Source organism: Cryptomeria japonica, unplaced genomic scaffold (genome assembly GCF_030272615.1).
Source record: "Cryptomeria japonica unplaced genomic scaffold, Sugi_1.0 HiC_scaffold_345, whole genome shotgun sequence".
Lineage (NCBI taxonomy): Eukaryota > Viridiplantae > Streptophyta > Pinopsida > Cupressales > Cupressaceae > Cryptomeria > Cryptomeria japonica.
In genome coordinates, this window is record NW_026729167.1 from 106,629 (window position 1) to 120,000 (window position 13,372).

The window sequence follows — 13,372 nt, forward strand, 5'->3', positions numbered from 1 at the left end:
CTCCGAGGTGCCCACGAAGTCGAAAGTCGGGTTAATTGCATTGTTTTCCCCGGGTGCGCTCCGAGGTGCGCAACATCGGTGCGCACCAAGGAGGGCTCCGAAGTGTGCTCCAAGGTGCGCACGATTCGGAGCTCGGTTTGCCCGGGGTGCGCACACCTTGGCTGGGTTGCGCACCCTTTGTGCGCTCCAAGGTGCGCACGAAGTCGGAGCTCGGTTTGCCCCGGGTGCGCACCTTCGCCAGGGTGCGCACCTTGATGCGCACGCCTTGGCTGGGCTGCGCACCTTGGTGGGCGCCATGGTGCGCACCTTTCGTGCGCTCCAAGGTGCGCACGAAGTCGGAGCTCGGTTTGCCCCGGGTGCGCACCTTGGTGGGCGCCATGGTGCACTCCGAGGTGCCCAAGATTGGTGCGCAACAAGGAGCGCTCCGAAGTGCGCTCCAAGGTGCGCAGGTGCGCGCGAAGTCGAAAGTTGGGTTAATTGTCCGGTTTGCCTCGGGTGCGCACCTTGCGTGCACCTTCGCCAGGGTGGGCGCCTTGGTGCGCACACCTTGGCTGGGCTGCGCACCCGGGCGCGCACACCTTGGCACCCGCGTTTCCTTCATTTTAAATTTTTTTTTTTTACAATCTCTCAAGTGGGAAATTCTATAATCTCAACTTTTTTTGCCTTTTCAGGAAACTTTTGAATGGAGCGCATCATTGGTGCGCTCCGAAGTGTGCTCCAAGGTGCGCACCTCTGGTGTGCTCCAAAGCTCTCTCCAGCTGCGTGCACCTGCCCCGGCCGCGCACCCGGCCCCGCCCAGCTTCGCTCACCTGTCCCGGGCGTCTGGTGCGGAACCTTAGAGTAAGAAACATCACCGTGCACCTTGGCCAACGTGCGCGACTCGACCGAGCGCGCACTGGCCGAGGTGCACACCGATTTCACCTGGGTGCGCGCGCAGCACCTCGGGCGCACCGGGGTGCGCGCACAACGCCCGGGTTGCACCGTGGCCTGTGTGCTCGGGGCGCCTCGGGTGCGCGCTCGGTGTCGCCCCCGCGCGCGCGGTAGTGCGGGCAGCGCACCCCGGCCCGGCCCGGCCCCGACGAGAACGCAAACGGGCAAAAGGTTTATTCAAATAGCATTGCGACGCCCGGCGAAAAACTAAGAAAGGGTGCAACACCGGGACTTCCCGGGAGGTCACCCATCCTAGTACTACTCCGGCCCAAGCGCGCTTAACTGCGGAGTTCTGATGGGATCCGGTGCACTAACGCTGGTATGATCGCACCCGTTATGAGCTTGTCGCAGTGTGTACTTAGCAAACCGCGACCCACGTGCGAATCCACCCCGGCCACCCACCCCCGTCGAGGTGCACACCCTCCCTCGCGAAGTGGGCCCCGTTCGCCAAGTGTGAGCCCTGCCCGGGTGCGCGCACCTTGCTAGGGCGTCGGGTGTGCACCCGGCCCGGCCTACGTGCGTGCACCTGGACGGGGCGTCGTGTGCGTGCAGTGTCCCGTCTGCAACGCGGTGCCCACACACCACCTCGGGCGCAACGACCTGCGCTCACATGTGGGCCGAGTGCACCTTGGTGCATGTTCGGGGCGCCTCGGGTGCACGCTCGATCTTGCCCCGGTGCACCAAGGCGCTCGGTTTGCCCCGGGTGCGCACTTGGTGCAAGGTGGGCACCCAAAATAGGGATCAAGCACCAAAACACAAGTTTCGGGATGCAAAATGGGACCCAAGGACCACAAATGCGTTCCAAGACCCATGATGGGTCCACGAGAACAAAAATGTGTTCCGAGACTTAATAAACAAATATTGGGTTTTAGGAGAAGAAACATGCTCTGATGCCCAAAACGAGAATCGACCCCGAAAAGGCCACAGGCCAAAAGTGGGATGCGAGACAAAAAAAAATGGGACCCGAGGACCAAAATTGGGTTCCCAGGTCGAAGACAGGGCAACCGGACAAGAAACGACCTCTAAGGCTCGAAATGAGTCCCGACGACTAAAACTTGACAAGAAGCACCCATCAGGCACCCAACTCGACACCCATGGGATGCCGACCCACCCGGGCTTCCACCTAGCACACCTTGGCACCCACCCACCCTCGCACCCAACCTCGCACCCAACTTAGCACCTTTGAACCCACATTGGCACTCACCCTGACCCTGGCACCTTGGAACCCACATTGGCACTCACCTTGACCCTGGCACCCACCTTTGCACTCACCTTGGGACCCACCCTGGCTCCCACCTCGGCACCCACCCAGACACCCACCTTGGTTCCTTGGCACCCACCTTGGATCCTTGGCACCCACCCCGACACCCACCTTGGCACGCAACTTGGCTACTTGCCACCCACCTTGGCTCCTTGACGCCCACCCCGACAACCACCCCGTGACCTACCCTGGCTAGGGTTGGTGCACACCCACCCTGGTGCCCACCTTGGCACCCACCCCATGACCCACCTTGGCACGCACCTTAGTACCCACCCTGTTACCCACCCTAGGACCCACCCCGTGACCCACCTTGGCCAGGGTGGGTGCACCCACCCTGGTGCCCACCTTGGCACCCACCCATCCTAGCACCCAGCCTGTGACCGGGCTTGGAACCCAACCTTGCACCCGTCTTGGCCAGTGTGGGTGCGCACCCATCCTGGCACCCACGTTGTGACACACCCTTTAACCCACGCACCCTAGCAGCCACGTTGGCACCCACCTTGGAACACAACCTAGCAACTTGGCACCCACCCCGTGACCCACCTTGGCATCCACCATAGCAGTCGCCCACTTGGCACCCACCTTGGAACCCAAGTTGGCACCCACCTCGGCACCCACCTTGACACTTGTGGACCCACCTTGCCACTCACCCTAGCATCGACCCATCCTAGCACCCACCCTGGCACCTTTGCACCCTAGCACTCACCCATCCTAGCACCTAACCTGTGACCCACCTTGACACTCACCCTCGCACCCACCTTGGAACCCAACCTAGCACCCACCCACCCTGACACCAACCCTAGCACCTACCCACCCTTGCACCCACCCTGTGACCCATCTTGGCACCCACCCATCCTACCACTCAACCTATCACCCACCTTCTCACCCACCTTGGCATCCACCTTAGCACCCACCCACACTGGCACCTTGGCACCCACCTCGGGCAAGGTGGGTGCACACCCACCCTGACACCCAATTTAGAACCAACCGAGCATGTTACCCACCTTGGCACCCACATTGCAGCCCACCCTAGTACCCACCCTATGACCCACATTGGCATCCACACCCTAGCACCCAGGCACCTCGACACCCGCCTTGACACGCACCCTAGCACTAAACCTGTGACCCACCTTGGAACTCACCCTAGAACCCACCCACCCTGTGAACCACCTTGGCATCCACCTTAGCACCCACCCACCTTGGCACCCACTCTAGCACTCACCCATCCTAACACCCAACTTGTTACCCACCTTGGCACCCGCCCTCGCGTCCACCTTGAAACCCACCCTAGCACCCACCCACGCAGGAGCCCACCTTGGCACCCAACCTAACACCCACGCATCCTGGCACCCAACTTGTGACCCACCTTGGAACCCACCCTAGTACCCACCTTTGAACCCACTATATCACCAACCCACCTTGGCACCCACCCTATGACCCTCTTTGGAATCCACCCTAGCACGCACCCACCCTGGCACCCACCATGGAGCGCACCCTAGCACCCACCCACCTCGGCACGCACCTCAACACCCACCTTGGTGTGCGCACTGCGCCAACCTCTCAAAGACCCTATGTGGTGCGCTCCAAAGTGTACACCTTTGGTGCGCTCCAAGGTGCGCACCTTTGGTGCACACCGAGGTGCACACCAAAGTGTGCACCGAGGTGAGCACCAAAGTGCACTCCAAGGTGCACACCAAGGCGTGCACCTTTGGTGCGGTCAATGCAAACGAATTCGGAAGTTGGGGTCGATGTCCTAATCGCTGCTGCAGACTACACGTATGAGAATCGGACAAATAGCTTTATATAGGGGAGGTGTTGCGTTTGATGGGTCGACTCCCCTGGTTGTGTGCACTGCACCAACTTCAAAGACCCTGTCTTGTTTAAGAAGTCAAAAGTTGGGGTGGATGTCCTAATCATTGCTGCAGTCTACGCATGTATGAGAATCAGACAAATAGCTTATATAGGGGAGGTGTTGCATTCGGTGGGTTGACTCCCCTGGTTGTGCGCACTGCGCCAACCTCAAAGACCCCGCATAGCAGAAGAAGTCGGAAGTCGGATTTTGGTGAGCACCAAGGCGTGCACCTTTGGTGCGGTCAACGCAGACGAATTCAGAAGTTGGGGTGGATGTCCTAATCGTTGTTGCAGGCTACACATGTATGAGAATCAGACAAATAGCTTATATAGGGGAGGTGTTGGGTTTGATGGGTCAACTCCCTTGGTTGTGCGCATTACGCCAACCTCAAAGACCTTGTTTTCGTTAAGAAGTCAAAAGTTGGGGTCAATGTCCTAATGGCTCCTGTAGGCTACACATGTATGAGAATCGGACAAATAGCTTATATAGGGGAGGTGTTGGGTTTGATGGGTCGACTCCCCTGGTTGTGCGCATTACGTCAACCTCAAAGACCTTGTTTTCGTTAAGAAGTCAAAAGTTGGGGTCGATGTCCTAATTGCTCCTGTAGACTACACATGTATGAGAATCAGACAAATAGCTTATATAGGGGAGGTGTTGGGTTTGATGGGTTGACTCCCCTAGTTGTTCGCATTACACCAACCTCAAAGACCTTGTTTTCGTTTAGAAGCCGAAAGTTGGGGTCGATGTCCTAATTGCTCCTGCAGGCTACGCATGTATGAGAATCAGACAAATAGCTTATATAGGGGAGGTGTTGGGTTTGATGGGTCGACTCCCCTGGTTGTGCGCATTGCGCCAACCTCAAAGACCCTGCATTGCGGATGAAGTCGAAAGTCAGAGTTTGGTGTGCTACAAGGTGTGGTCGAAGGTGCTCACCTAGGTGTGCACCTTTGGAGCGCAGGAAAAGTGCCCTCCAAAAGTGCGCACCTTTGGAGTGCACAAAAGTGCCCTCCAAAAGTGCGCACCTTTGGAGCGCACAAAAGTGCCCTCCAAAAAGTGCCCTCCAAAAGTGCGCACCTTTGGAGCGCACAAAAGTGCCCTCCAAAAAGTGCCCTCCAAAAGTGCGCACCTTTGGAGTGCAGAAAAGTGCCCTCCAAAAAGTGCCCTCCAAAAGTGTGCACCTTTGGAGTGCACAAAAGTGCCCTCCAAAAGTGCGCACCTTTGGAGCGCAGAAAAGTGCCCTCCAAAAAGTGCCCTCCAAAAGTGCGCACCTTTGGAGCGCAGAAAAGTGCCCTCCAAAAAGTGCCCTCCAAAAGTGCGCACCTTTGGAGCGCAGAAAAGTGCCCTCCAAAAAGTGCCCTCCAAAAGTGCGCACCTTTGGAGCGCACAAAAGTGCCCTCCAAAAAGTGCCCTCCAAAAGTGCGCACCTTTGGAGCGCACAAAAGTGCCCTCCAAAAGTGCGCACCTTTGGAGCGCACAAAAGTGCCCTCCAAAAGTGCGCACTTTTGGTGCGCACCAAGGCGCTGGTTCGGTCGTTGCAGGCGAGTTCGGAAGTTGGGGTCGATGTCCTGAGCGGAGGTGCAAACTACACAGGTGTCGGAATCGGACAAATAGCTTATATAGGGGAGGTGTATGCTTCGATGGGTCGACTCCCCAGGTTGAGCGCACCGCGCCAACCTCAAAGACCCTACGGTATGGATGAAGTCGGAAGTTGGGTCCGATGACCGATTCGATTAGTAGGTATGCTCATGAGGTCGGAATTTGGGTCCGATGACCTGCCATGTGCAGGAAGGCGAATGTTGGCACTGTGCGTTGCAAGGTGCACACCAAGGTGCTGGTGCGGTCTTTTTAGTCGAGTTCGGAAGTTGGGGTCGATGTCCTGATCGGAGGTGCAAGCTACACAGGTGTGGGAATCGGACAAATAGCTTATATAGGGGAGGTGTATGCTTCGTTGGGTCGACTCCCCGGGTTGAGCGCACCGCGCCAACCTCAAAGACCCTACGGTATGGATGAAGTCGGAAGTTGGGTCCGATGACCGATTCGATATGTAGGCATACTCGCGAGGTCGGAATTTGGGTCCGATGACCTGCCATGTGCAGGAAGGCGAATGTTGGCACTGTGCGTTGCAAGGTGCGCACCAAGGCGCTGGTTCGGTCGTTGCAGGCGAGTTCGGAAGTTGGGGTCGATGTCCTGATCGGAGGTGCAAACTACACAGGTGTGGGAATCGGACAAATAGCTTATATAGGGGAGGTGTATGCTTCGTTGGGTCGACTCCCCGGGTTGAGCGCACCGCGCCAACCTCAAAGACCCTACGGTATGGATGAAGTCGGAAGTTGTGTCCGATGACCGATTCGATATGTAGGCATACTCGCGAGGTCGGAATTTGGGTCCGATGACCTGCCATGTGCAGGAAGGCGAATGTTGGGACTGTGCGTCGCAAGGTGCGCACCAAGGCGCTGGTGCCGTCGTTGCAGTCGAGTTCGGAAGTTGGGGTCGATGTCCTGGTCAGAGGTGCAAACTACACAGGTGTGGGAATCGGACAAATAGCTTATATAGGGGAGGTGTATGCTTCGATGGGTCGACTCCCCGGGTTGAGCGCACCGCGCCAACCTCAAAGACCCTACAGTATGGATGAAGTCGGAAGTTGGGTCCGATGACCGATTCGATACGTAGGCATATTGGCGAGGTCTGAATTTGTGTCCGATGACCTGCCATGCGCAGGAAGGCGGAATTTGGGTCCGATGACCGAGTTGATGGCGTGCCATGCGCAGAAAGGCGGAATTTGGGTCCGATGACCGAGTTGATGTTGATGGCCCGCCATGCACAGGAAGGCGGAATTTGGGTCCGATGACCGATTTGAAGGCGTGCCATGCGCAGAAAGGCGGAGTTTGGGTCCGATGACCGAGTTGATATTGATGGCCCGCCATGCGCAGGAAGGCGGAATTTGGGTCCGATGACCTGACATACGCATGGAGTCCGACTCGGGGGCCGATGTTCGATTCGATGACTTGCATTGTGGGTAAAGTCGGAAGTTGTGGTCTTTGACCCGATTCGATGACCAGACTTCGGCTGCTTGAGAATCGGACAAATAACTTATATAGGGGAGGTAGTGTTCTCGAGCATCCTCCCCCCGTGCCCGTTTATGTCGATTGATGCTGGTGCTCGACTGGTTGGAGCGCTCGGATGCAAAAATCTTGCACCAGGATTTATCGATTGTGATGGACACGGCAAGTCTCCTGATTGCTATGCAGGAGCTCATCGTGAATCTCTATGCGGCCTTGGTATGGACTCGACCTGCGGAATGGTTCGGCAATGGTAGTCGCTCCAACACGTCCTTGCAATGGCCACAGAGGTGATTCGACTAGAGCTCCAGTCTAGCTTTTGGGTTGCTTGGCGGACTGGTATAGCCGCGATCGAGTTCCGGCCATGAACGTTTTAGATAGCTCTTGGGCTTTCTGGGACGGAAGTCGGAAGTTTGGGCTGTTGTCCGATTTGATGACCATTCTTCGGATGTGTGAGAATCGGACAAATAACTTATATAGGGGACTGTGTTGTCTCACGCAGCCCCCTCCGTGCCCCTCTATCTCGACCGATGTTGGTGCTTGAAAGGGTTGGGATCGCTCGGATTTATAAACGTGCACCACCATTTGTCGAGTGTGAGGGACGCGGCAGGTCTCCTAAATGCTATACGGGCGCTCTCTGAGAATCTCTATCCGGCCTCGACACAGACTAGTCTTGCTGAATGGTTTGGCACTGGTAGTCGATCCAACACGTCGTTGTTGTGGCCGCCTAGGCGATTCGATTCGAGCCCCCGTCTAGCTTTTGGGTTGCTTGGCGGATTTTGCCCTATCCGCAAGTGAGCTCGGTCCCTAAACGTTCGAGAAACCCGATTGCTATGCGCCGACTCTCTTTCTTGCGAGCCTCCATCTAGCTTTTGGGTCTCTACGGAACGGAAGTCGGAATCTGGGACCGTTGTTTGATTCGACGAGGCAGACTACGGTTGTGCGAGAATCGGACAAATAACTTATATAGGGGAGGTGTTGACTGGAGCATTCTCCCCCGTGCCCCTCTAACTCGACCAATGCTGGCGCTCGAACGGTGGTAGCGCTCGGATTTTCGTTGAGCGCCAGCATTGGTCGATTTAGAGGGGCATGCGAGATTCCCGAATGCTATGCGAGGGCTCTAACGGAAATGTCTATTGGTTTCGGTATGGATGCAATTGCGAGTGGTTCGGCAAAGGTAGTCGTTCCGATGCGTCCATGTCGTGGCCAAATCGATAATTCGATTTGAGCCCTCGTATAGCATTTGGGTCTCTCGATGTGATTCCGCATTCCAGTCCCTTTGGGCACTGCTTGAGCCGCATCCCAGGGGGTTCCCTTCCCAATAATCTGCCTCGCAACCCGATTGCTATGCGGTGAGGCTCCTCGGCCGCCTCGGAACTATCTGTGTATCAGACGCATCGCGGGATAAGGGGTTGGCAACGGTAGTCGCCCCAAGCGCGTCCGATGCTTGGACCATTCCGAGGCGGCCCTGAAGCCTCTTCCGTCTAGCCGTTGGGTCCTTCTCGCCGCATCCCTTGCCTCGCACCCCGATTGCTATGCGGTGAGGCTCCTCGGCCGCCTTGGAACTATCTGTGTATCAGACGCATCGCGGGATAAGGGGTTGTCACTGGTAGTCGCCCCAAGCGCGTCCGATGCTTGGACCATTCCGAGGCGGCCCTGAAGCCTCTTCCGTCTAGCCGTTGGGTCCTTCTCGCCGCATCCCTCGACTCGCACCCCGATTGCTATGCGGTGAGGCTCCTCGGCCGCCTTGGAACTATCTGTGTATCGGACGCGTCGCGGGATAAGGGGTTGTCACTGGTAGTCGCCCCAAGCGCGTCCGATGCTTGGACCATTCCGAGGCGGCCCTGAAGCCTCTTCCGTCTAGCCGTTGGGTCCTTCTCGCCGCATCCCTCGCCTCGCACCCCGATTGCTATGCGGTGAGGCTCCTCGGCCGCCTTGGAACTATCTGTGTATCGGACGCGTCGCGGGATAAGGGGTTGTCACTGGTAGTCGCCCCAAGCGCGTGCGATGCATGGACCATTCCCAGGCGGCCCTGAAGCCTCTTCCGTCTAGCCGTTGGGTCCTTCTCGCCGCATCCCTCGCCTCGCACCCCGATTGCTATGCGGTGAGGCTCCTCGGCCGCCTTGGAACTATCTGTGTATCGGACGCGTCGCGGGATAAGGGGTTGTCACTGGTAGTCGCCCCAAGCGCGTCCGATGCTTGGACCATTCCGAGGCGGCCCTGAAGCCTCTTCCGTCTAGCCGTTGGGTCCTTCTCGCCGCATCCCTCGCCTCGCACCCCGATTGCTATGCGGTGAGGCTCCTCGGCCGCCTTGGAACTATCTGTGTATCGGACGCGTCGCGGGATAAGGGGTTGTCACTGGTAGTCGCCCCAAGCGCGTCCGATGCTTGGACCATTCCGAGGCGGCCCTGAAGCCTCTTCCGTCTAGCCGTTGGGTCCTTCTCGCCGCATCCCTCGCCTCGCACCCCGATTGCTATGCGGTGAGGCTCCTCGGCCGCCTTGGAACTATCTGTGTATCGGACGCGTCGCGGGATAAGGGGTTGTCACTGGTAGTCGCCCCAAGCGCGTCCGATGCTTGGACCATTCCGAGGCGGCCCTGAAGCCTCTTCCGTCTAGCCGTTGGGTCCTTCTCGCCGCATCCCTCGCCTCGCACCCCGATTGCTATGCGGTGAGGCTCCTCGGCCGCCTTGGAACTATCTGTGTATCGGACGCATCGCGGGATAAGGGGTTGTCACTGGTAGTCGCCCCAAGCGCGTCCGATGCTTGGACCATTCCGAGGCGGCCCTGAAGCCTCTTCCGTCTAGCCGTTGGGTCCTTCTCGCCGCATCCCTCGCCTCGCACCCCGATTGCTATGCGGTGAGGCTCCTCGGCCGCCTTGGAACTATCTGTGTATCGGACGCGTCGCGGGATAAGGGGTTGTCACTGGTAGTCGCCCCAAGCGCGTCCGATGCTTGGACCATTCCGAGGCGGCCCTGAAGCCTCTTCCGTCTAGCCGTTGGGTCCTTCTCGCCGCATCCCTCGCCTCGCACCCCGATTGCTATGCGGTGAGGCTCCTCGGCCGCCTTGGAACTATCTGTGTATCGGACGCGTCGCGGGATAAGGGGTTGTCACTGGTAGTCGCCCCAAGCGCGTCCGATGCTTGGACCATTCCGAGGCGGACCTGAAGCCTCTTCCGTCTAGCCGTTGGGTCCTTCTCGCCGCATCCCTCGCCTCGCACCCCGATTGCTATGCGGTGAGGCTCCTCGGCCGCCTTGGAACTATCTGTGTATCGGACGCGTCGCGGGATAAGGGGTTGTCACTGGTAGTCGCCCCAAGCGCGTCCGATGCTTGGACCATTCCGAGGCGGCCCTGAAGCCTCTTCCGTCTAGCCGTTGGGTCCTTCTTGCCGCATCCCTCGCCTCGCACCCCGATTGCTATGCGGTGAGGCTCCTCGGCCGCCTTGGAACTATCTGTGTATCGGACGCGTCGCGGGATAAGGGGTTGTCACTGGTAGTCGCCCCAAGCGCGTCCGATGCTTGGACCATTCCGAGGCGGCCCTGAAGCCTCTTCCGTCTAGCCGTTGGGTCCTTCTCGCCGCATCCCTCGCCTCGCACCCCGATTGCTATGCGGTGAGGCTCCTCGGCCGCCTTGGAACTATCTGTGTATCGGACGCATCGCGGGATAAGGGGTTGTCACTGGTAGTCGCCCCAAGCGCGTCCGATGCTTGGACCATTCCGAGGCGGCCCTGAAGCCTCTTCCGTCTAGCCGTTGGGTCCTTCTCGCCGCATCCCTCGCCTCGCACCCCGATTGCTATGCGGTGAGGCTCCTCGGCCGCCTTGGAACTATCTGTGTATCGGACGCGTCGCGGGATAAGGGGTTGTCACTGGTAGTCGCCCCAAGCGCGTCCGATGCTTGGACCATTCCGAGGCGGACCTGAAGCCTCTTCCGTCTAGCCGTTGGGTCCTTCTCGCCGCATCCCTCGCCTCGCACCCCGATTGCTATGCGGTGAGGCTCCTCGGCCGCCTTGGAACTATCTGTGTATCGGACGCGTCGCGGGATAAGGGGTTGTCACTGGTAGTCGCCCCAAGCGCGTCCGATGCTTGGACCATTCCGAGGCGGCCCTGAAGCCTCTTCCGTCTAGCCGTTGGGTCCTTCTCGCCGCATCCCTCGCCTCGCACCCCGATTGCTATGCGGTGAGGCTCCTCGGCCGCCTTGGAACTATCTGTGTATCGGACGCGTCGCGGGATAAGGGGTTGTCACTGGTAGTCGCCCCAAGCGCGTCCGATGCTTGGACCATTCCGAGGCGGACCTGAAGCCTCTTCCCTCTAGCCGTTGGGGCTTTCTCGCCGCATCCCTCGCCTCGCACCCCGATTGCTATTCGGTGAGGCTCCTCGGCCGCCTTGGAACTATCTGTGTATCGGACGCATCGCGGGATAAGGGGTTGGCAGTGGTAGTCGCCCCAAGCGCGTCCGATGCTTGGACCATTCCGAGGCGGCCCTGCAGCCTCTTCCGTCTAGCCGTTGGGGCCATCTCGCTGCATCCCCCACCTCGCACCACGATTGCTATGCGGTGAGGCTCCTTGGCCGCCTCGGAACTATCTGTGTATCGGACGCATCGCGGGATAAGGGGTTGTCACTGGTAGTCGCCCCAAGCGCGTCCGATGCTTGGACTATTCCGAGGCGGCCCTGCAGCCTCTTCCGTCTAGCCGTTGGGGCCATCTCGCCGCATCCCCCAGCTCCTCGGCCGCCTCGGAACTATCTGTGTATCGGACGCATCGCGGGATAAGGGGTTGGCAGTGGTAGTCGCCCCAAGCGCGTTCGATGCTTGGACTATTCCGAGGCGGCCCCGCAGCCTCTTCCGTCTACCCTTTGGGGCCATCTCGCCGCATCCCTCGCCTCGCACCCCGATTGCTATGCGGTGAGGCTCCTCGGCCGCCTGGGAACTATCTTCGTATCGGATGCATCGCGGGATAAGGGGTTGTCACTGGTAGTCGCCCCAAGCGCGTCCGATGCTTGGACTATTCCGAGGCGGCCCTGTGGCCTCTTCCGTCTAGCCGTTGGGGCCATCTCGCCGCATCCCTCACCTCGCACCCCCATTGCTATGCGGTGAGGCTCCTCGGCCGCCTTGGAACTGTCTTCGTATCGGAAGCATCGCGGGATAAGGGGTTGTCACTGGTAGTCGCCCCAAGCGCGTCCGATGCTTGGACTATTCCGAGGCGGCCCTGCAGCCTCTTCCGTCTAGCCGTTGGGGCCATCTCGCCGCATCCCCCACCTCGCACCCGGATTGCTATGCGGTGAGGCTCCTCGGCCGCCTTGGAACTATCTTCGTATCGGACGCATCGCGGGATAAGGGGTTGTCACTGGTAGTCGCCCCAAGCGCGTCCGATGCTTGGACTATTCCGACGCGGCCCTGTGGCCTCTTCCGTCTAGCCGTTGGGGCCATCTCGCCGCATCCCCCACCTCGCACCCCGATTGCTATGCGGTGAGGCTCCTCGGCCGCCTTGGAACCATCTTCGTATCGGACGCATCGCGGGATGAGGGGTTGTCACTGGTAGTCACCCCAAGCGCGTCCGATGCTTGGACCATTCCGAGGCGGCCCTGAAGCCTCTTCCGTCTAGCCGTTGGGGCCTTCCCGCCCCATCCCTCGCCTCGCACCCCCGATTGCTATGCGGTGAGGCTCCTCGGCCGCCTTGGAACCATCTGTGTATCGGACGCATCGCGGGATAAGGGGTTGGCACTGGTAGTCGCCCCAAGCGCGTCCGATGCTTGGAGCATTCCGAGGTGGCCCTGAAGCCTCTTCCGTCTAGCCGTTGGGGCCTTCCCGCCCCATCCCTCGCCTCGCACCCCGATTGATATGCGGTGAGGCTCCTCGGCCGCCTTGGAACTATCTGTGTATCGGACGCATCGCGGGATAAGGGGTTGGCACTGGTAGTCGTCCCAATCGCGTCCGATGCTTGGACCATTCCGAGGCGGCCCTGCAGCCTCTTCCGTTTAGCCGTCGGGGCCTTCCCGCCGCATCCCTCGCCTCGCATCCCGATTCCTATGCGGTGAGTCTTCTCGGCCGCCGCGGAACTATACCTGTTATTGCTACTGCATCCTTCGGCTGGTAACCTCCTCTGCCGCCTTGGAACGTTCTCTTTGTCGGACGCGTCGCGGGATAAGGGGTTGGCACTGGTAGTCGCCCCAAGCGCGCCCGATGCATAGACCGCTCCGAGTTGACCTTGCTTTCAGCCTCTCACATGCATAGACCTCTCTGAGTCGACCCTGCAGCCTCTCACGTTTAGCCTTTGGA

At 59.3% G+C, this 13,372-nt stretch overlaps 1 non-coding gene across 1 annotated transcript; it reads right to left on the minus strand.

Moving 5' to 3' along the window:
- Positions 1-1,144: 1,144 nt before the first annotated feature.
- Positions 1,145-1,263, minus strand: LOC131870737 (5S ribosomal RNA). Its single transcript, XR_009369041.1, has one exon. It is a non-coding gene; the product is annotated as a 5S ribosomal RNA (ribosomal RNA).
- Between the last annotated feature and the right edge of the window lie 12,109 nt (positions 1,264-13,372).